Source organism: Canis lupus, chromosome 32, assembly GCF_048164855.1.
Source record: "Canis lupus baileyi chromosome 32, mCanLup2.hap1, whole genome shotgun sequence".
Classification (NCBI taxonomy): Eukaryota; Metazoa; Chordata; class Mammalia; order Carnivora; family Canidae; genus Canis; species Canis lupus.
Window position 1 is genome coordinate 19,199,647 of NC_132869.1, and position 25,044 is coordinate 19,224,690.

Genomic DNA, 25,044 nt, shown 5'->3' on the forward strand with positions numbered 1-25,044 from the left:
CTGGGTGACCACCTACATGACAGGCAAAAAAAATGATTCAAAGTAAATAAATGAAGCTGTTGGCATACCTTTATATGGACTAAAAATATGTGAAATTCAGTCCTGTGGAACTCACTAAATATAGACTCAGCAGTCTCAAGTTTTCCTATGCTTTAAATGATTTTTGTATTCAAATAAGTGGTGGGTTAACAATAAAGAGAAAGAATCAAAGAATTAACTATATTTTTCACATAATGAAGCAATTTCACTTATTCTTTCATCAGCATTTATTTTATATTTATTTTGTGCCAGATGCTGGGCTAGTTATTTTTCAGTTATTTAAAGCCAGATAAAAAGGAGTAAGGATGAGAAGAAGGATGAAGGTCTTACCCTTATTTATATGTAGAAAAATCCACAAGCAACTTTAAAGTTTTTTTTTATTTTTTCATTTATGAAAGAGAGAGAGAGAGACAGGCAGAGGCACAAGCAGAAACACAGAGACACAGGCAGAGACACAGGCAGAGGGAGAAGCAGGCTCCATTCCGGAAGCCCGATGTGGGACTCGATCTCGGGTCTCCCGGATCACGCCCTGGGCCAAAAGCAGACGCTAAACCGCTGAGCCACCCCGGGATCCCCCACAAGCAACTTTAAAGGCATAATAGGGTTGTGGTAGAAAGGATTACATACATAATTCTTTGATATATTTAGTACAAAAACCTTTCTCAAAGATGAAAAGATAAAAGATCTGTTTGGAAGGTTTGAATAAAGAATAATTCTAGGAATCATTTATGTTGCCATCCAGGTAGAGGTCAGACCAGACATCAGGACTATCTTGTCTTTTTTTTTTTTTTTTAAGATTTTATTTATTTATTCATGAGAGACACACACACAGAGAGAGAGAGAGGCAGAGACACAGGCAGAGAGAGAAGAAGGCTCTATGCAGGGAGCCTGACACAGGACTCGATCCTGGGTCTCCAGGATCACGCCCTGGGAGGAAGGTGGTGCTAAACCGCTGAGCCACCCAGGCTGCCCCCCCCCCTTTTTTTAAGATTTATTTATTTATTCATGAGACACACACACACAGACAGAGATAGGCAGAGGGAGAAGCAGGCTCCTCACAGGGAGTCTGATGCAGAGCTCCATCCCAGACCCCGGGATCACACCCTGAGCCAAAGGCAGACACTCAACGGCTGAGCCACCCAGATATGGACTAGGTTTTATGTAGAAATCATTATAATTTCTTTCTAAACAAAATACAAAAATTCCAAATCAGTACTCCCAGAAAGAATATGCATTTCCACTTCTATGACAGAGTATAAATACAATTATAAAAGCTGAACAAATAACCTAAGACAGTAATTTGTAAGAATAAGAGGCAAGTAAGGCAGCCATAACTTGAAGGTCTAAGATCCCAGAAAGTAGGTACATGCATTGAAAAAGTCCCATATTTTCCACTGCTTTTTCCCCTAGGGCATTTCCCAAATCATGGAACATGGAAAGAAAGTGGTGGCTTGGTGCTATGGTAGTCTCACTCAACTGGAGAAACAAAAAACCCAGGATTTGAGGGGCCAAATTCCCAGAAGAAAGGGAACCAAAGAAAAGTAAGTCTGACTTTTTTGTATAAGACTTTGTTTTTGTGCATTTTATGTCTCCTAAGTTTAAGGTAAGAAAAAACAAGAATCAAAGCAGAATGCAGCTATCAGGAGGCTAAAGTATTAACAGATTTTAGTAGTCTATAGTGCAGAGGATATAAAAACTAGAGTTCAGAACCCTTCAAATAGAAAATGCCAATGAAACACCCCAGGTTTTCAACTAATATTTTTAAAAGGCTGTACCCTAAAAATAAGGGTATACTAAAATAGACCAACCTTGAATAAATCAGGATGATCTGCCCATGCATTATCTTCCCACCAGAAGGAAATTAGTTTCTCTATGGAAGATGATCATTCAGAACCTTCACACACAATTAACATACAATTAAACTTTACCAGGCATGTTGGAAAACAAATAAAAAAAGAGAAGTGACTGAAAAAATAGATAATAGACAAAACCCAACAGATGACTTAAAATTGGTATTATCAAATATAGACCTTTAAATAATTATGATTCATATGTTCAACAAAACAAATTTAAAAATGGAGAATTTTACTAAACTGAAATATATGCAAAAGAAAGGGAAATTTTAGCATAAAAAATTCAATAATTGAATTTAGAATTTAAAGGATATATTTGTTAGCATATTAGACACAGCAGAAAAGATGACTAGTGAATTGAAAGGTCAGTATAAAGTGTCCAGAATAAAGTCCAGGCAGAGAAAAAATATAAGGAATATATTAAAACTAGATCATAATTGATATAAGGAATACCACGTAAAGATATATGTGTAATCAGAGAGACTGTAGAAGAAACAGTATTTAAAGAGCTACTGCCTGAGAATTTTCTAAATCTAACAAGAGACATAAAGTCATAAATTCAATAAGATCTGCAAACCTCAAACAGGAGAAACTCAAACCATACCTAGGCACATTATTGTAAAAACCTCTGAAAATCAAAGAAAAAAAGAAGCAAGGAAAATTATAAAGTACTTCAGGGGTAGCAAGACTGACAGCTAACTTCTCAATAGAAGCAATAGAAACTGTGAAGCAATGGAATCATCTTTGAAATAAAGAAAGACAATGTGAATTGAGAATTCCATACTTACTGAACTTACTTACTTACTGAACATATGCTTTAAAAATGAAGGCATTGTCATTTTTTTTAGACAAAAAAAACTTAGAATTCCTCACTCTTAGACTGACACTAAAAGAGATAATAAAAGGAGTTATTTTGGCAGAAGGAGAGTGATCTTAGAAGCATAATCAAAAAGGAACAATAGAAATAACTATAATGGGAGATATAAAGAAATAGTGTTTAAAACAATTATATAGTATCTTTAGGTTTTTAAATATGTGTAGAATTTAAATACCCAATAACAAAAGCACAACAACTAGATAGTCAAGTGGAGTCCTTGAGGGTAATGCGTCAAGTGGAATAAGTCAGACAGAGAAAGTCAAATACTGTATTATCTCACTTATATGTAGAATCTAAAAAAGCCAAACTCATAAAACAAAGAATAGATTGTTAGTTGTCAAAGGTGAGGGGATGGAGGAAATGGGTGAAGGTGATTATAAGGTACAAACTTACTGTTAAGATAAATAAGTTCTAGTAATATAATGTATAGCATGGGAACTATAGTTAACAAAACTATATTATATATTTGAAAGCTGATAAGAGAGTATATCTTAAAAGTTCTTCTTACAAGGAATAAAAACTTGTAGCTATATGAAGGTAATGGATGGTAACTAAACACACTGCAGTTGTCTTTTCACAATATATACATATATCAAAATCATTGTTAGATATGTTAAACTAATACAATGCTGTATTTCATTTATATCTCAATAAAACTAAAAAAATTTTTTTGAAGATTTTTATTTATTTGAGAGAGAGAGAAAGAGAACATGAGCAGGAGGAGGAGCAGAGGGAGCAGCAGAGTCCCTGCTGAGCAGGGAGCACAATGCTGGGCTCAGTCCCAGGATTCCAGCATCATGACCTGAGCTGAAGGCAGACGCTTAAAAAACTGAGCCACCCAGGCACCCTGGAAAAAGTGTTACAAGAGGACACCTGAGTGGGTCAGTCAGTTAAGCAGTTGCTTAGGCTCAGGTCATGATCCCATGGTCCTGAGATCAGCCCCGCATCAGGCTCCCTAGGGAGCCTGCTTCTCCCTCTCCCTCTCTCCCAGTTTGTACTCTCTCTGTGTGTCAAATAAATAAATAAAATATTTTTTTAAAAAGTGTTACAAGGTTCTTTCATTGTCTGGAAAGTTGATAAAAATATTAAAGTAAATTATAATCAAAGATGCATATTGTAACAATCAATGCAAAATAGAAAATTAAATAGAGGGAAAAATTGAATAATTAAAAATACTTTATTATGTAGTATTACTAGAGATAAAGTAAAACTTTTGTATGCAATAATTCTAGAAAGTTAATTTTGACAAACTCAAAAGGAAGTTATAATACTTCTAAGTGTTTTAGTATTTAATGTTATTAAAGATAATTATTTTATTATTTTGTATTAATAGCAATAAAGAGGGACATTTTATAGTGATAAAATGGTCAATTCAAAAGGAAGATTTAATAACCTAAATATATGTACACCTAAAAATATAGCCTTAACAATTCTAAGAAATAATGTAACAGAATGGAGAAATAAATTCATAGCCAACATTCAATAACTATGGAATACACAATGTTTTCAAATGCACATGGAAGATTTACCAAAATTGAGCATATGCTGGATAAAAGACAGTTTTCAATAAATGATAAATAATTGAAATCATATTTTTCCTGGCCGCAGTGAAAATAAACTAGTAACATAAATAGATTATCCCTAAAATAACTAGAAAATAGTGTTTAAGAAGGGTGATTAGCAATAAATAGACCAGAACATGTTCTTCAATAGCATTGGGAGAATGCAAAAAGCCTTGGCTCAGTCACCATCTTTTCATTTGAATTTTTTTTACTTAGCTGTATGCTTCAACTAAGACATTTGTCAAGCTTGATTCTCCCCTCCTCAAATTCTGAGTGCTCTCTTGCACAGCAGAGAGAAAAAGCTCTTCTGACTTTTACTGCAAGTCTTCCCATTTTTAGGAATTTGTACCTATAGAATGTTTAAGTTTTTAGTGTACGTTTGCCTATAGGTGCAAAGAAAAAAGTCAACTGGACATTGGAAACAAAATTAAACCAGGCAATGTTCAGTAGTTACAATGGACAAATCAGCCCCTGACTTTCTGGAGAATAAGTCTGACCATACAACAAATTGAGAAGGCTGGTATGACAAGATGTTCTGTGAACAAATGAGCTAGTTAATGAACAAAGTCAAGAAAACTATGACCAGGAAATCTCTTTTCTTGGCTTGCGCCCTGTCTGACTTAGTGAATAATAATACATAATTAGGTTGCAGCATTCTTGAATGAGGAGCCAATGAGTCAAAAACCAAATTTGACTGGCTTTTGACTGACTCAACCATTGCAGCCAGGAAACAGGTTGGGTGGGTACCCATTGCCTCAGTTCTTCCATGGTGTGGAGGAACTTCCTGGCCAGTTCATCTTCTACAATAAATTGGTCATTAGGCTAAAGAAAAATGTATGCCCTGACTCTACTAGATTATTCAGTGGACCTCTTAGGAATTAATAGGGGTTAATTCTTCATAAAGTTCAGAAAATCTACCATTCCTTCATATGGACTGGGTTCTCAATCCATATGGCTACAACTTTGGCTTCATGGCTCTCTGCCTCTTCTCTTGCTGTTTCCTTTGCCTAGAACCTTTTCATTTCTCAGCCAAGTGAGATCAAATTGTATACAACCCTTTCAGACAAAATGAAAGCATCTGTGCTTTACTGTACTTTTGTGCGTGTTTATTATTGCACTTTTGTCTTGATATAGTTATCTCTCTGTTTAAATGATCACCTTCCCCTTTATACTATGAACTCCATAAAATTAGGGACCATGTTTTATCTTTTAATGATAATACTGGGCTCTTGCTCTTATTATGTGCCTGCCTCACAACAAACATTATAGGTATTGGTGTTGTGCTTATTTTATAGATGAGGAATGAGAGTTTAAAGAAATGAGGTAACGTCCCCCAAATCCACAACTATTTAATTGACAGAGCAAAGACTGAACTCCAGTTGGTCTGACTCCAGAGCCTAGTTCTTATCCACATTCTCCATCTAACCAATTTCCCCTCAGAGAAAGCCCTTTGGACAAATGTCCAATAGGACATGTTTATAATAGTATGCAGGTAGAATCGATGAAAATAAAAATCATATTTAATAAAAAGATCTTTCTCTCTCTAGTTTTGAACCAATAAGTAAACAAACAAATCCACTGAGTTCCAAGGATGTATCTTACTAATGAAGGCAGAGGGACAAGGTTACTGAAACCTTAAAGGAGTGTTCGCTTAGAGAGATTCAAGGAGGAAGTCTTCTAGAAGAAGAAAGAAGGATCACAAAACTTCTTTACTGAGCAGCAGACCATGATTCAGAAATCCAGTTGATTTAAAAGTGCAGACTGTTCTCCACAGGAAAACACCGAGTAGGGCCCAGCCATACACTGCCACAGAAAGTCACTACCCTTTTCCCCAAATACCATTTTTTAATGGTTGGTCTAAAGTTGGTCCCTGAATTCTTTAGAAATGTGAAGAGTCAGAGATGCCTCAGCAGCCTAGAAACCTATGTCCCCCTTTAGACCAATCCCTGCCTAATCACTGGGAGGTTTGTGTTGTCACTGAGGGAAATGCTACCACTCAGAGTCAATTCTGGTTTTGGTTGGTAGTCCCATTTCATGAGGCTTTATATCCTTCTTGTGTCATTAGTTGTTTTGTTTTCCATTCTTAGAGGTCTTGACAATAACACCATTGCACTGAGATATAGGTACAATGCTGCTCTTCTGTCTGTGAAAGGAGGAATCATGGCAAGTCCCAACAGCGCCTGGCAGAGCTTTCTCCTGTAGAGAGAGATCAGAGCAACTGAGGGAGCTGTCTCAGATCTACTACTCAATCCCACTGTTATGGGCCCATTTGGGAAGGGTGGGAATAATGAGAATAGCCTTTTATAACGTTTGGATGACTATGGAAACTCACTTTAAGTCTGCACATGGAGTATAAGGACAGGACTGCCTTTTTGGACAAACATTCCTCTTAGAGCCTGGGAAAATTAATGCAAAGCAATTTTAGAGATGCTACTGTTCAATTATTTTTCTTCCTTGCTTTGTCATTTTTTTCTTTCAATTAAGAATTGGTGCATTGGCTTCCTTTCCCAGAAAATAAACAATTCTCCTTGCAATACCCATGCCTTGGCAGGAGAGAGATGACTGATGCAGACACTTGCAGCTGAAGCAAATTTTTTTTTTTACTACAGTTAATTTCCATTCCTTGATCTAGGATAAAGAGTGGGAAAATTAAGAGCTTGTTCCCTTCACTTTTTATGTTACTCTTTTTTCTGTGCACATTTGACTCTACCTTAATAATTAAGGTCTCAACACATGTTTGGAATTTTTTTCCACTCACTAATTCACTATATCCTGACCTTAGGCCTGTGTTCTACATCTCATTATGGAAAACAATATTCTCTTGCTAATAAATATTTATCATGTGTATGCAATATTATAAAGCCCAGGCCTTTGATAGAACCTAGAATAGTGATGAAATTCAAAAAACAGTGTTTGTTGGAATCCATTCCAATAATTGAGTGGGAAGGGTATTATGGTGGAGTTCTGGTTAAAGGCTAAAGGAATGGCTGGGTCCCAGCAACAGGTGAATTAGCTTTCATCTCTCCTTTGGCCCACCCCAATCAACATGTCATCTCAACTGTCAGGACCCCCAGTGATGATTGCTCCTCAGCCTCCAATGGCTAGGAAATGAAGTAAAATTAGCTTGAGGATCTTTTCTTCTCCATTTGTTATGGAGTTACTAGAGCTTGTTATGTGCCCAGAGTCTGTTGCTCTTAATTTTTTTACTAAGGCTGTTTCCATACTTTGATTCATCCCTCCCCCATTCATCCCCAGCCCTACCTCCATCTCCTATAGTATTTCAAAAGGTTAGTCCCTAGCCCCAGTCATTGGCGCTCTACTTTCCTATCAAGTGTGGTTCTCATTTCCTTATTTTTATAAGCTGGCAACCATAAAAATTTCCTCCTAGAGCTGCAGAATGCAATGCAAAAGTAAGCCATTTAAATTTTCAGCATTATGGACCATTTCTGAGCACTACTAAATGGAACCAGGAGCTGGCAACATGTACCCAACCCAAACTTGACAGGCCTAGTGAGAGAAACTGAAGAAAAAGATATCTTTATAAAAGATAAGAGTCATCTGGATATACCAGTGTCTGATGAATTCTGTATCAAATATGTTCCTTCTACTAGTCTCAAACATTGACATATTATACTAGTTAGCAAAAGGAAATAAAAACATTCATGTTCTGGAGAATGGTAGAGGATAGAGGAAGAGTATGGACTCGGGTCTGTAAGACCTTAGTTTGGAAGTGTGGACATCTCCATCATTATAACCTCCATGATCTGAGCAAGCTCCTCAACCTCTCTAAACTTCAGTTTCTTTATCAATGAAATGGGAATTAGAACACAAACCCCCTTTCTAATCCCCATCTTTCTCTGTATAAAGTGGGAATTATAATAGTTCCTACCCTGAAAAACATACAGGATGTACCCTTTAGTAAATATTAGCTATTGGCTTTATTCTTGTTTTGATTTTTTAAAAGTAAGAAAGAAAGCTGTAACAAGCCCAATCTAGAGCAAATATTATTTTGATCAAATACAAAGCAATCGTAGTTCATTAAGGGGTTCATTTAAAAATATCTGTCAGATATTGCAAAAGTAAAATCCAAATCTCAGAGACTAAAAAACAAAACAAAACAAAACAAAACAAAAAAAAAAAACCCCTAAAATATCCACTGACTTTCTCTTAGTGATTGGGCTTATGGGAAATTATTTTCTTTAAATGTTTTAAAAATTCCAGGACGCCTGGGTGGCTCAGTGGTTGAGCATCTGCCTTCTGCTCAGGGTGTGATCATGGAGTCTGGGATTGAGTCCCACATGGGGCTCCCTGCATAGAGCCTGTTTCTCCCTCTGCCTGTGTCTCTGCCTTTCTCTCTGCGTCTCTCATGCATAAATAAATAAAATCTTTTAAAAAAATAAAAGTAAATAAAAGTTTTTAAAATTCCAAGTTTTCTACAGTGAGCACACTTTCATATAGTCAAAAAATCATTACCTTTTAAAAATATAAAATATGCACTATTATCATATGACAGTTCATGGACCTTAGTCTCTCTCCTCAATGTCTCATATTTACTCGGATATCCCCAACGTTGATAAAGTGGGAATGTGTATGTGTGTGTGTGTGTGTATATATATATATATATATATATATATATATATATATATATATATAATGGGTACCTGCATATTAGTCTAATTTCAAGTTTTTGCTCTGTTTCATTTTTGAAACATTAAAACACCAAAACATACCCATTCTCAATAATGATCAGACATTACTATTTAATCCTTTTTGCTTCAGATATTTTGTTTACATAAATAGAATAGAATATTACAAATAAAATTCAGTTCTTTTTGTTTCTCCCTCCAAGTTCTATCCCTTTATCTCTTCTCCAGGGGTGGCCATTATTATAAGTTTGGAGGGTACTACTTCGGTTCATATTTTTGTATTTTAATTGCATGTATATGTATATGCTCTACAAATAGTAGATATATTGCTTTACATGTTTTGTAGTGTTCAAAGATTCTTTTATATTGTATCTGTCATTTTGTAGCTTGTTTATTCTAACTCAGATTATATTTTCTAGATCAGTGCTCTCCAATAAAAATACAGTATGAACTATAAATGTTTAAATTTTTATAATAATCATATTAATAAAAAAGCAAGGAGAAACATAAAATTAAATTTAGTATAAATTATTTAACTCAATATATCCAAAGTATTATTATTCTAAAATACATCTTTAGCCACATTTCAAGTGCTCAATACCTTTATGTGGTTAGTGACTGTCATATTGGAGAACACAGTTCTAGATCTACTTATACTGATACACGTTCACTTAATTGTTGTAGAGTATTTCATTACACATATGTAGCATATACATAGTATATACCACATAGGATATCTCATAGTAAATATGTACTGTGTGTGTGTGTGTGTGTACCACAATTGATTTACCCATTTAGTTATTGATGGACAGTTAGGTTTTCCTTATTGCAAATAATGTTCACTGAACAATTCTATGTATCCTGCTGCATATGTATGAGTTTCTGTTAACGAATACCATAGGTAGAATTTCTAGTTCATAGGAATGAACATCTAATTATAGGGCTGTTGCCAAGTTGCATTTCATAGTGGTTGTACCAGTTTTTATTGTTAACAACAGAGGCTGAGAATGCTTTATTCCTTTATTCTTCACTACAGACTACCCGAGTGTAATCCCACCTCTACTTCTTTACTGGGATACCTTGGCACACTATTTAACTTCTGTTTATCTGTGAAATGTGGCTAATAAAACAGTATCTACCTCATTGCTATTAGTATTAGGTGAGTTAATACATGGAAAGAAAGGACTTAGAACAATGCCTAGAAATGGTAATTCCTCAATAAATATAAGCTATTGTTATTTTATTATCATTTAATTTGTTCTTCAAACTGTTATGTATTATAAGTAAGCAGGACAGTATTATTACTACCAAGATAGGAGATTGGATAAGACCTAATCCATGTCTGGGATTTATTAAATGATGTTAAATGTCATAGCTATAAAGAGATAATTTCATCCAATCTTCCTATTGCTTTAGAGAAGAAAATTTTTGGCTTTCCTGGGATTTTAACTAACAACAAACTTCTCCAAATTGGTTATTAGAGTATTAGAGTCTAGAAATAAGTATTCTTACTCTCAGATATTACTAGCTGTGCAAATATTTCCCTTTCTCAAGAAACATTGGAGGAAACATAAATTATGTCATGATCAAATGCCAAAATCCATGGGAAATACCATAAATGTATAATTTCATTTAATTAATATTTAGAACACTTTCTTCTTATATCCTTATATTCAGTTAGAATTTCAGTTCAGTCTGCCACCACTACCTCCAACATCACTAACACCACCACAACACCAATACCACTATCTACCCTCTTCCTCATTGAGATCAGACCTACTTCAGCTGGAATAGATGATACTGAATAGTTATTAACTGTGCCTCCATAAAGTTTAGTGAGTAAATTAGAGCCTCATGCTTAGAAAAAAAAATGTCCAAACCTAGAGAGGAAGGATTTTAGGATTGGGAAAGCTTTTTATTTTCTATCTTAAATTCTACTGAAGTTTCTCCTCCTTTTCCATTCATTGTATATATTTTATTCCTTAAGTTTTTGGACAAATTTACTATGGTTGCTTTAAAGTCCTTCTGTGCAGTTTCCATCACCTGGATCCTCTCAGAGTCAGTTTCTATTTAATGCTTTTTTTTCTTGAGTATTTTTATGTTTTCTTTGTACATCCAATGATTTTTGATTGGCAACTGGACATTATGAACTATACAATGTAGGGTCTCTGGATTCTATTAAGTTCTTTGAAGAGGAATTCTTGTTTTAGAAGGTAGTTAATTTGGATAGACTCAAACTTCCAACTTTGTCTTCCTTGTGATGAACAGCAAATGAACTCTCCTATAGTTATTCACCTCCCAGCTACTGTTATTCTTTAAAATTCCCCTGGGTCCTTCCCTAAGTATAGCAGTCATTCAAGGTTTTAGGCAGATTTTATATGTTTGCAGCTCTCCCCTTGTGTAGTTCCTTCCTTTCCATGATTATCCCTCTAACTTTTGGCTTTGCTTGCCTCAGACTGTGTCTGATACCTCCAATCAGTAATAAGGTGGCTTTCTGCTGTTACAGTTGTATAGGCAAGAGCCTGCAAACCTTCAAATCTCAGTCATGGAAATTCTTCTTTCCATGACTATGGAAAGATTATCTTTTCCAAAGATAGACTTTCTTCTAGTTTTGAATTTGGTCTCTTTCTGATTTAATAATTTAAAAATATATATTGTCCAGATTTTATAATTGCCATCTGAAAGTTAGTCCAACCAAGATTCTCTACTATTTCTGTAAGTACAACACCCTATTAAATGTCTATTAACTTAAATAGTTTCAACTTCTCCCATGCTATTTAGTCACTGAAGAAATCAGATATAAATTAAAGGTGGATGAAGGCATTTGTAATGTTCTCTCTTCTTCTGAAAATATTTTGAATTTACCTTAATAGAAAATTTAAAATGAAAACATTACCTCATGGTTGGTACTGTATATTTCCTATTATTTTACAAAAGGAGTATAATGTTTTGGTTGTTCTACTTTTAATAATATTAAGATTACTCCACCGAGTAGGAGGTGTTCAAGCAGTCTAGGCAGAAATCAAGATCTCAAGGGAGTGTTGAAAGCAGAACATCTCTCAGTGAGATGAATCATTGCATACACAAGTGTAGAGCCACAGAAAAGGAAATAAACTTTTGATTTGACATATTATTCTCTGCCTTTATTCTGAGAAACCTGCAAACTCAGATTAGATGAAAAAGAAACACAATAATCCAAGAACTAAGAGAAGGTCTGACAAAGACCTAAAAGAGCCCTTGAAGAAGAATTGTCAGTAAAATGATGGAGTACTGAAAATCCCTGGAGTTTCATAATGGAAAGGGCCTCATTAAGCCATATAATTCAACATCAAGAACTTCTTGTAGAACATGGTTTTATTTTCCTGTGCTGCCTGTTCTTCCCTCACTGGTAGGATGCTATCAATAATCCCAAAGGTCCTGAATATCTCTAATAATTTATGATTTTATAATCATCATCCCCTCCTAACATTATACTGATAGGGAATGGCGGCCACATCTTGAGTTCAAGGCAGAACTAGAATACAACATAAATATATTCTCTCCTACCCAGTATCATTTCCACAAGAGGGGCTAACATTTATTCAGTTTGCTGAGCATTTTATATATCACATATAATATAATCTTTACTATAACCTATTATAAGGTAGGTATTATATCTATCTCCAGTTTAAAGATGATGAAATTAAGACAAAACTAGGCATTTGTCAGATATGCCTGCAAAGTGTATCTTGAATCCTTTTAATTTTCTCATCAGCACTATCACTGTCCTAGTCCAAACTGATGCTAGCTGTCACCTAGATTCTTGTAATCTAACTGCTCTACTTGTCCCACCCATCCAGTCCATGCTTTCTCAGTAGCCTGAGTAATCCTTCAAAAATGTAAATGAAAAAAAAATGTAAATGAAATTATGCCACACTTCTCAAACTCTCCAATGGTTTCTTATTGTACTTAGAATAAAATGTAGGGGGAGGGGCAAGATTGAGGAAGAGTAGGGTCCCCAAGTCACCTGTCCCCACCAAATTACCTAGATAACCTTCAAATCATCCTGAAAATCTATGAATTCGGCCTGAGATTTAAAGAGAGAACAGCTGGAATGCTACAGTGAGAAGAGTTCGCGCTTCTATCAAGGTAGGAAGATGGGAAAAAAGAAATAAAGAAACAAAGGCCTCCAAGGGGGAGGGGCCCCACGAGGAGCCGGGCTGAGGCCGGGACGAGTGTCCCCAGGACAGGAGAGCCCCGTCCCGGAGGAGCAGGAGCTGCACCAACCTTCCCGGGCGGAAAGGGGCTCGCAGGGAGTTGGAGCAGGACCCAGGAGGGCGGGGATGCCCTCGGGCTCCCAGGGACACTAACAGACACCTGCGCCCCTGGAGAGTGCGCCATACCCCGCGGTGCAGCTCCCTAAAAGACTGCAGCACGCACGGCGGGACCCGGAGGGGCTTGGGCGGTGGCTCCCCGGAAGGGGCTGCACCACCAGGAGCACGAATCCAACAGCGCGGGACACAGCCCAGGATCCGGCCTCCCCCTGGGACAGGCAGAGGCCGGGAGGGCCCAGGACAGCAAGGACGCTCCCGCCCTGAGCTGAGCAGAGCAGCGGCCCCGCCCCGGAGCCTCCAGGCCCTGGAGAGAGCTCTGGAGTTACTGCGCGAGCTGACTCCAGGGATCCAGAGCTGGCCCCAGCCACTGCGGTTGTTCCTCCTGGGGCCTCACGGGGTAAACGACCCCCACTGAGCCCTGCACCAGGCAGGGGGCAGAGCAGCTCCCCCAAGTGCTAACACCTGAAAATCAGCACAGCAGGCCCCTCCCCCAGAAGACCAACTAGGCGGACAAGTTCCAGGGGAAGTCAAGGGACCTAAAGTATACAGAATCAGAAGATACTCCCCCGTGTTTTTTTTTTTTTTTTTTTTTTTTTTTGCTTTTTGATTTCTGTTTGCTTCCCCCACCCTCTTTTTCCCTTTCTTTCTTTTTCTTTCTCTTTTTCTTCTCTGTTTTTTCTTTTTTTCTCTTTTTTTTCCTTCTTTCTCTCCTCTCTTTTTCTCCTTTTCCCAATACAACTCACTTTTGGCCACTCTGCACTGAGCAAAATGACTAGAAGGAAAACCTCACCTCAAAAGAAAGAATGAGAAACAGTCCTCTCTCCCACAGAGTTACAAAATCTGGATTACAATTCAATGTCAGAAAGCCAATTCAGAAGCACTATCATACAGCTACTTGTGGCTCTAGAAAAAAGCATAAAGGACTCAAGAGACTTCATGACTGCAGAATTTAGATCTAATCAGACAGAAATTAAAAATCCACTGAATGAGATGCAATCCAAACTAGAAGTCGTAACGACGAGGGTTAATGAGGTGGAAGAACGAGTGAGTGACATAGAAGACAAGTTGATGGCAAAGAGGGAAACTGAGGAAAAAGACAAACAAGTAAAAGACCATGAGGATAGATTAATGGAAATAAATGACAGCCTGAGGAAGAAAAACCTACATTTAATTGGGGTTCCCGAGGGCGCCAAAAGGGACAGAGGTCCAGAATATGTATTTGAACAAATCATAGCTGAAACTTTCCTAATCTGGGAAGGGAAACAGGCATTCAGATCCAGGAAATATAGAGATCCCTCCCTAAAATCAATAAAAAACCGTTCAACACCTCGACATCTAATAGTTAAGCTTGCAAATTACAAAGATAAAGAGAAGATCCTTAAAGCAGCAAGAGACAAGAAATCCCTGACCTTTATGGGGAGGAGTATTAGGGTAACAGCAGACCTCTCCAAAGAGACCTGGCAGGCCAGAAAGTGCTGGCAGGATATATTCAGGGTCCTAAATGAGAAGAACATGCAACCAAGAATACTTTATCCAGCAAGGCTCTCATTCAAAATGGAAGGAGAGATAAAGAGCTTCCAAGACAGGCAGGAACTGAAAGAATATGTGACCCCCAAACCAGCTCTGCAAGAAATTTTAAGGGGGACTCTCAAAATTCCCCTTTAAGAAGAAGTCCAGTGGAACAATCCACAAAAACAAGGACTGAATAGATATCATGATGACACTAAACTCATATCTTTCTATAGTAACTCTGAATGTGAATGGGCTTAATGACCCCATCAAAAGGTGCAGGGTGTCAGACTGGATAAAAAAGCAGGACCCATCTATTTGCTGTCTACAAGAGACTCATTATAGACAGAAGGACACCTACAGCCTGAAAATAAAAGGTTGGAGAACCATTTACCATTCAAATGGTCCTCAAAAGAAAGCAGGGGTAGCCATCCTTATATCAGATAAACTAAAATTTACCCCGAAGACTGTAGTGAGAGATGAAGAGGGACACTATATCATACTAAAGGATCTATCCAACAAGAGGACTTAACAATCCTCAATTTATATGCCCCGAATGTGGGAGCTGCCAAATATATAAATCAATTAATAACCAAAGTGAAGAAATACTTAGATAATAATACACTTATACTTGGTGACTTCAATCTAGCTCTTTCTACCCTCGATAGGTCTTCTAAGCACAACATCTCCAAAGAAACGAGAGCTTTAAATGATACACTGGACCAGATGGATTTCACAGATATCTACAGAACTTTACATCCAAACTCAACTGAATACACGTTCTTCTCAAGTACACATGGAACTTTCACCAGAATAGACCATATACTGGGTCACAAATCGGGTCTGAACTGATACCAAAAGATTGGGATCGTCCCCTGCAGATTCTCAGACCATAATGCCTTGAAATTAGAACTAAATCACAACAAGAATTTTGGAAGGACTTCAAACACGTGGAGGTTAAAACCATCCTGCTAAAAGATGAAAGGGTCAACCAGGAAATTAAGGAAGAATTTAAAATATTCATGGAAACTAATGAGAATGAAGATACAACCATTCAAAATCTTTGGGATGCAGCAAAAGCAGTCCTGAGGGAGAAATACATCGCAATACAAGCATCCATTCAAAAACTGGAAAGAACTCAAATACAAAAGCTAACCTTACACCTAAAGGAGCTAGAGAAAAAACAGCAAATAGATCCTACACCCAGGAGAAGAAGAGTTAATAAAGATTCGAGCAGAACTCAACGAAATCGAGACCAGAAGAACTGTGGAACAGATCAACAAAACCAGGAGTTGGTTCTTTGAAAGAATTAATAAGATAGATAAACCATTAGCCAGCCTTATTAAAAAGAAGAGAGAGAAGACTCAAATTAATAAAATCATGGATGAGAAAGGAGAGATCACTACCAACACCAAGGAAATACAAATGATTCTAAAAACATATTATGAACAGCTATACGCCAATAAATTAGGCAATCTAGAAGAAATGGACGCATTCTTGGAAAGCCACAAACTACCAAAACTGGAAAGGAAGAAATAGAAAACCTGAACAGGCCAATAACCAGGGAGGAAATTGAAGCAGTCATCAAAAACCTCCCAGGACAAAAAGTCCAGGGCCAGATGGCTTCCCAGGGGAATTCTATCAAACGTTTAAAGAAGAAACCATACCTATTCTACTAAAGCTGTTTGGAAAGATAGAAAGAGACGGAGTACTTCCAAATTCGTTCTATGAGGCCAGCATCACCTTAATTCCAAAACCACACAAAGACCCCACCAAAAAGGAGAATTACAGACCAATATCCCTGATGAACATGGATGCAAAAATTCTCAACAAGATACTAGCCAATAGGATCCACCAGTACATTAAGAAAATTATTCACCATGACCAAGTAGGATTTATCCCCGGGATACAAGGCTGGTTCAACACCCGTAAAACAATCAATGTGATTCATCATATCAGCAAGAGAAAAACCAAGAACCATATGATCCTCTCATTAGATGCAGAGAAAGCGTTTGACAAAATACAGCATCCATTCCTGATCAAACTCTTCAGAGTGTAGGGATAGAGAGAACTTTCCTCGACATCTTAAAAGCCATCTATGAAAAGCCCACAGCAAATATCACTCTCAATGGGGAAGCACTGGGAGCCTTTCCCCTAAGATCAGGAACAAGACAGGGATGTCCCCTCTGACCACTGCTATTCAACATAGTACTGGAAGTCCTAGCCTCAGCAATCAGACAACAAAAAGACATTAAAGGCATTCAAATTGGCAAAGAAGTCAAACTCTCCCTCTTCGCCGATGACATGATACTCTACATAGAAAACCCAAAAGCCTCCACCCCAAGATTGCTAGAACTCATACAGCAATTTGGCAGTGTGGCAGGATACAGAATCAATGCCCAGAAATCAGTGGCATTTCTATACATTAACAATGAGACTGAAGAAAGAAAAATTAAGGAGTCAATCCCATTTACAATTGCACCCAAAAGCATAAGATACGTAGGAATAAACCTAACCAAAGAGGTAAAGGATCTATACCCTAAAAACTACAGAACACTTCTGAAAGAAATTGCGGAAGACACAGAGATGGAAAAATATTCCATGCTCATGGATTGGCAGAATTAATATTGTGAAAATGTCAATGTTACCCAGGGCAATTTACACGTTTAATGCAATCCCTATCAAAATACCATGGACTTTCTTCAGAGAGTTAGAACAAATTATTTTAAGATTTGTGTGGAAGCAGAAAAGACCCCGAATAGCCAGGGGAATTTTAAAATGAAAACCATATCTGGGGACATCACAATGCCAGATTTCAGGTTGTACTACAAAGCTGTGGTCATCAAGACAGTGTGGTACTGGCACAAAAACAGACACATAGAGCAATGGAACAGAATAGAGAACCCAGAAGTGGACCCTGAACTTTATGGTCAACTAATATTCGATAAAGGAGGAAAGACTACCCACTGGAAGAAAGACAGTTTCTTCAATAAATGGTGCTGGGAAAATTGGACATCCACATGCAGAAGAATGAAACTAGACCACTCTCTTTCACCATACACAAAGATAAACTCAAAATGGATGAAAGATCTAAATGTGAGACAAGAGTCCATCAAAATCCTAGAGGAGAACACAGGCAACACCCTTTTTGAACTCGGCCACAGTAACTTCTTGCAAGATACATCCACGAAGGCAAAAGAAACAAAAGCAAAAATGAACTATTGGGACTTCATCAAGATAAGAAGCTTTTGCACAGCAAAGGATACAGTCAACAAAACTAAAAGACAACCTACAGAATGGGAGAAGATATTTGCAAATGACGTATCAGATAAAGGGCTAGTTTCCAAGATCTATAAAGAACTTATTAAGCTCAACACCAAGGAAATAAACAATCCAATCATGAAATGGGCAAAAGACATGAACAGAAATCTCACAGAGGAAGACATAGACATGGCCAACATGCACATGAGAAAATGCTTCTCATCACTTGCCATCAGGGAAATACAAATCAAAACCACAATGAGATACCACCTCACACCAGTGAGAATGGGGAAAATTAACAAGGCAGGAAACCACAAATGTTGGAGAGGATGCGGAGAAAAGGGAACCCTCTTTCACTGTTGGTGAGAATGTGAAATGGTGCGACCACTCTGGAAAACTATGTGGAGGTTCCTCAAAGAGTTAAAAATAGAGGCAGCCGCGGTGGCGTAGCGGTTTAGCGCCGCCTGCAGCCCAGGCCTGATCCTGGAGACCCTAGGATGGAGTCCCAAGTCAGGCTCTTTGCATGGAGACTGCTTCTCCCTCTGCCTGTGTCTATGCCTCTCTTTCTCTCTGTGTCTCTATGAATAAATAAATAAAATCTTAAAAAAAAAAAGGAGTTAAAAATAGACCTGCCCTATGACCCAGCAATTGCACTGTTGGGGATTTACCCCAAAGATACAGATGCAATGAAATGCCGGGACACCTGTACCCCGATGTTTCTAGCAGCAATGTCCACAATAGCCAAACTGTGGAAGGAGCCTCGGTGTCCATCGAAAGATGAATGGATAAAGAAGATGTGGTTTATGTATAAAATGGAATATTACTCAGCCATTAAAAATGAGAAATACCTGCCATTTGCTTCAACGTGGATGGAACTGGAGGGTATTATGCTGAGTGAAATGAATCAATCGGAGAAGGACAAACATATGTTGTCTTTCATTTGGGGAATATAAATAATAGTGAAAGGGAATAGAAGGGAAGGGAGAAGAAATGGGTAGGAAATATCAGAAAGGGAGACGGAACATAAAGACTCCTAACTCTGGGAAACCAACTAGGGGTGGTGGAAGGGGAGGAGGGTGGGGGGTGGGGGTGAATGGGTGACGGGCACTGAGGGGGGCACTTGACGGGATGAGCACTGGGTGTTAATCTGTATGTTGGCAAATTGAACACCAATTAAAAATAAATTTATTATTAAAAAAAAGAATAAAATGTAGGCTCCTTACCATGGCCTTTGAAGCCCTATAGAACCAGGCTTTTATCTGTCTTTCTTTCTGATCTTACCTCCTGCCACATTGTCCCAGAGGATGCTACTAAGATTCCTGTCTTTACATTCCCCAAACATGCTGCTCTTGCTGAGCTCCAGCCCTTCACATTGCCCAGCCTCCTCTTCCCCAAAATATTTACATCTCATTACTTGACTTTCAGTAGGAATATAACATCCTTAGAGACATCCTCCCTGTCCATGTAAGCTAAAAAATAAACTGCCTTCTCCCACAAACCCATCCCTGGCAATCAATCCATCCTAATCTGCCATTTTGTAAGTTAAATAATCATTGCTATCTGAAACTATTTTATTATTTACATGTTTATTTTCTTGTCTTCTCCACTAGAATGTATACTCCATATGTTAGTCTAGGTTCCTTAAGAAACAAACACGAAGATGGGATTAAGTGTGCAAGGATTTTTAGTATGAGAAATGCCTGAGTGAGAAAATGAGGAAGGAACATAAGTTTGTGAGAACCATCAGAATTTGATGTAAGTCTGACCCTGAGTGAAGGAAAGAGGGCAGCATGGAAGGAACTAGAACACTGTACAGTCTAAGGAATGTTCAGCAAACCGTCAGTGAGTTCTTAAGCCATAATGGACCAATTTATGAGTACCATATCTCCCAATATCTCCCAGTATCTCTGTCACAGTCAGTCACTGGTAGAAAGCAGCTCATGGGAAGTGTGGTTTTATAAAAATAGTACAATGAATTTCAGACCATAGAATCTGAGGCCATTGTGCTACTATAGTCAGAGATCTTTGAGGCATATTCTCATGCTTGCCACATTCTATAGGGCAAGGACTGTGTTCTCCCCTCTATTACCAGAGTTTTTCATAGTGTCTGACACAAGTAATGCTCAAGACATATTTGAGCAGTGAATGAATGGAATAAGCAAAAGAATAAACAACTTTGCCAAAGATCACATAGGTGGAAGAACAAAATTTGGAAACCAGTTTTCCCAGTTCTATATAATTAGTGCTACTACTGCTTTTATCTATGCCCACTATATTCTACTGTCTTTAAGACTGTCAACCAGAAATAATAAAATCAATAGTTTACCCTTGACTGGGCCTCTGAGGTATATCTGCAACACATTGTCCAAATATTCTACCTTTAACACATTTTTTTTTCCATTGGACTTGACAAAAAGAAAAGTGTACCACCACTATGCAGAAGAATGTTAATTGTCCTCCCTCCTACCAAATATATTAGATATATAAAGTATAACCTTTTTTTCTGCAAGAAAAGTTACAGGGATGCCTGGGTGGCTCAGCGGTTGGGTGCCTGCCATCAGTGATCTGGGATCAAGTCCCGCATCAGGCTCCCTGTGAGGAGCCTGCTTCTCCCTCTGCCTATGTCTCTGCCTCTCTCTCTAGTCTGTGTCTCTCATGAATAAATAAATAAATCTTAAAAAAAAAAGAGAAAAGTTACAAAGGGCAGAGAAAAAAAACAGAAGCCAGTGCTCTTCCAGAAAGATTAAGAATGGGCATCAACACTTCACTCTCAGCAAATGTCATGTAAGGAAGAGTAATGCATTCATATTACCATTGTTTAATACAATAATCAATTAAGTCTGGAATATGTCTATAAAGGAGTTGTTGAGATTTATCACAAAGGACAAACATCTAACTTGACCATCTTACAAAAATGTTCAAAAACAGGAGAGACATCTTAAAACAAGCTTCAATGCATGCAAGGCAGGCAAAATAATAGAAACCACATAAAATTATTTTTAAATGTTATACTTTGAAGCTGATAGCTTGAGATCAAAGACAGTGGTGAGTTGCTTATCTAAAATATCTTCTCAGAAATTTGGATGGCAAAAATAAACAACTTTGCTCTAGGCTTTAATAATTTTCCCTAAAACCAAAACAGGATAATACTAGTTGTCCATAGACAGAGTCCAATGTAGTGAGTAAGTAAAGAAACACTGGTGCCATAAGAAAAGTTGGTACAGTGACTCGTGCAATGCAAAATAGTTAATTTTCTGTAAATCTTTGTTTTGAAACCCTGGGGACTTCATCCTATATAGTGACTTGGAGCCCAGAGAAAGGAATACCTTTATGATTAGCCTGGGATCTTTGAGATGTTTTGACTCAAACAAAAGAGGTTGGAGATAGATGAGAAGAAATGGAGTAGAGAGAGATGGTTAGTCACGAAAGAAGAGGTGGAATTTGCCATTATGAGTCACCATAATTTGCATAGATAGATATACGGCAAGTGGGAGAGGATTTAATATAGTATAAAAGGGAGAGGGAACACCAGCTTGATGATGGTGGAAAGTTCTAGTGAAGGCAAGGGTGAAAATGTTAATTTTGCCTAATGCTATTGTTTCTAATCTTGGTTTACATGCAAATTCCCTGTGTTCCACCTCAGATTTACTAAATCAGAATCTCTAGGAATGGGGCAGAGAACTGCTCCCACCTTTCTTTTTTAAGATCAAAAAGTAATTTGCATGGTCATTCAAGTCTGGCTGACTGGCTCAATTTGAATTCCAGGTCTCCAGTTGTTAGGTAACTAATGTCAGCAAACATCACTGCCAGTATAGACATAGGCTATATACACTTCTGTCTGTACAGCTAAAACCAGTCAGAATACCCTTGAGCATACTGCTTTCATTATTTTAAGATATCTTTCTGAGATTTGACAGTATTGCATTCCTATCTCTCCTATGTGGTGGAAAGGAAAGAGGCTGGAGTCAGACTGGAAATACCACACAGGTATTTCAAAGACAGATAAAGATGAATAGACATGATTGCTAAGCCAAAGAAAATGAAACTGATCCACATTTTTAACATTTTCATTGAGATATAATTGATTTAAAAACAGGGCATATATGGGAAATGTACACTTATTTAAGTTTTGATGTATGTATGTATCTATAAAATCATGACCACAATCAATATAATGAATATATCTATTACTTTCCAAATTTTACTTGAAATCCTTCCCTTCTATCTTTCCCTGTTCCCCTTTCTTGCCTCCAGACAATTAATATCAGTTTAATTTTAATTTTCTGGAATTTTATGTAGTTGGAATTACTGAGTGCTCTCTCCTTAGTCTGGTGTCTTTCACTAAGCATAAATAATTTTAGATTAATTTATATTTTTATTGTATCAATAGTTTATTCCTTTTATTTTCTAAGTCATATTCCATTTTATGGACACATCAATTTATCTATTCACCAGATGATGAACATTTGGGTTTCCAGTTTTTAATTATAACAAATAAAGCTGCTATACACATTCATGATAGGTGTTTCCTGTGGACATGTTTCCATTTTTGTAGAGTAAATACCTAGAACTAGATACCTAGAACTATAGCTGGATTATATGGTAGGTGTATGCATTACTTTTCAAGAAACTGTCAAACTGTGTTCCAGAGGGTTATCCCATTTTACATTCTCGCTGGCAATGTATGAGAGTTCCAGTTCCTCCATGAACCAAATAACACTTGGTCATACTATATTATCAGTTTTCATAAATATCTGGATTTCATTTGCTAGAACTTTGTTCAGGATTATTGTGTCTATGCCCAGGAAGGATATTAGTCTATAGTTTTCTTATGTTTGTCTGGTTTTGTGTTAGGATAATGCCTCACAGAATGACCTGGGGAATATTTTCTCCTATTAATTCAAAAATTTTAAGAGTTGTGTAGATATTGTATTATTTCCCCATTAAATGCTTAGAAGATTCATCAGTGAAGTCATCTGGGCCTGGTATTTTCTTTACCAGAAGGTTTTTTTTTTTTTTTTTTTTTTTAACTACAAATTAAATTCCTCTAATAAACATAAAACTATTTAGGTTATTTATTTCTTCTTAAATAAACTTTGGTAATTTGTGTCTTTCAAGGAATTTGTTAACAGTAACTTTGAAAGCCAGCAGATGGTGAAGTAATACATTAGAAATTCTTATATTCTTGGTCAAACAATTAAGTTTGAGTTAGAATAAAGATATTTCAGCCATACAAGCTCTCATTCTCTAGAAACTACTAAAGGATATGCTCCCCCAAAATAAGAGGTTGAGTCAAGAGAGAGGAAGATGTTGAAAACCAGCACACATTCAGCATAAGAAATGCTAGAGTGATGGTTATACCTACATAAAACCAGTTCAAATCAGAGCAAAAGAACTTCACAATGGAGACCTTGAAAAATTTTTAATTAGTTCATTAATTATAAACAAATGGATGCTTTTGATTATGCACAAAGTAGACTTGAAAATTTTTTTGGTATCTTCTATATTTGGGAAAAATTAATAATAGGTACATAGAAAACTAAGCAAATAAAAGAGTAATAAAAAACAAAATTTGTATAAAAACAAAGTATCATATATGCCTTATAGTGAACAATATTTATATAGGCATATATAAATATTGAATGTTCATTTAACCAAAAAAGTGATATTAAATTGATAATGTCAATTATTAAATTGGGATTAATGGATATGAGAAGACAAGCAGGGAGACAGAAAAATTCTTACCTGCCATAACATGAAGTCAACAGATATTTTTTAAAGTAGATAAATATAAAGAATATAAACATAGTATTTATAAATATGAAGATAAATTCCAAAAGAGAAAACCAAGAAACAGTACTTACTGGGGCATAGGCAGGTCCATAGCCTGGGACTACATTTTTTCCTTATAAGCGTTATAGTACTATTTGACTTCTTAAACTACGTGTATTTATTATTTTGATTAAAAATTAATTTAACTTTGAATAGACTAAAATTATCACTACATTCCAGTACTATAATGTTGATAGGAAACTTACTAATGAACCTTCTTTGTTGTATTACAATATTTACTAATAGTCTTTACATTATTTATAGAACAAAGATCCTAAGCTTTTTAGGCATTGCTATTGCTGGGTAACAAACTACCCCTAAATGTAGTGGTTTAAAATGATAAGCATGTCTCACAAGTTTATAGGTCAGCTGGGTGTTTATTTTATTAGGACCCACTCCTATGGATCAAGTAGGCAGCTCTGCTAATATAGACAGCATTCTCTCACATGTTTGGAGATTACTGGTTCTTGGCTAGTCTAAGATGGGTTTGACTAGGACAACTGTGCTCCCCTCTGTATAGTCTCTCATCCTCCAGCCTGTTAGCTGGGCTTGTTTATGTGATAGCTGGCCTGGGGTCCAAGAGAGTGAAAAGGGGTAGAAGATCTCTTAAGCCCTAGGCTCAAGATGGGTACATAATTACTTCTGTTACTTCATTGGCCAGGGCAATTATAAGGCCAGCTCAGATGTAAGAGGTAGGGAAATAGTTATCTCTTGATAAGAAGGGCTACAAAATCACGTTGCAAGTGGTATGAATATGGGGAGGAGCAGAAAATTGTCATTTTTTGTACTCAATCTCCCTCAATACTCAAGCTCCCACTTCCCTTCTTATATGAGTTTCCCAAGTCCATATGCATTGTCTTAGTTCAGGCTGCTTTAACAAAAAATACTATAGTGGCTTAAATAATAAACATTTATTTCTCATGTTCTAGAGGTGGGTAAATCCAAAATAAAAAGTCTAGCAGGTCTGATTGTGGCTTATAGACAGATGTCTTCTCATTATATCCTCACATGGCCAAGAGAGATGGCCATGTGTCTTCTTATAAGGGCAGTAATCCCACTCATGAGAGTTCTACCTTTATGAATTAATTACCCTCCAAAGGCTCCACTTCCAAACACCATCATATTGGGGGTTAAGGCATCAGCCTATGAATC

General features: G+C 37.0%; 1 long non-coding RNA gene across 1 annotated transcript in view; it reads left to right on the forward strand.

The window, feature by feature from the left end:
* Positions 1-25,044, forward strand: part of LOC140622743 (uncharacterized) — a 120,264-nt gene that overhangs the window by 19,951 nt on the left and 75,269 nt on the right. Inside the window, exon 2 of the long non-coding RNA XR_012022432.1 lies at positions 1,450-1,580. This is a non-coding gene — a long non-coding RNA (uncharacterized lncRNA). The remainder of the gene's footprint in view (positions 1-1,449; positions 1,581-25,044) is intronic.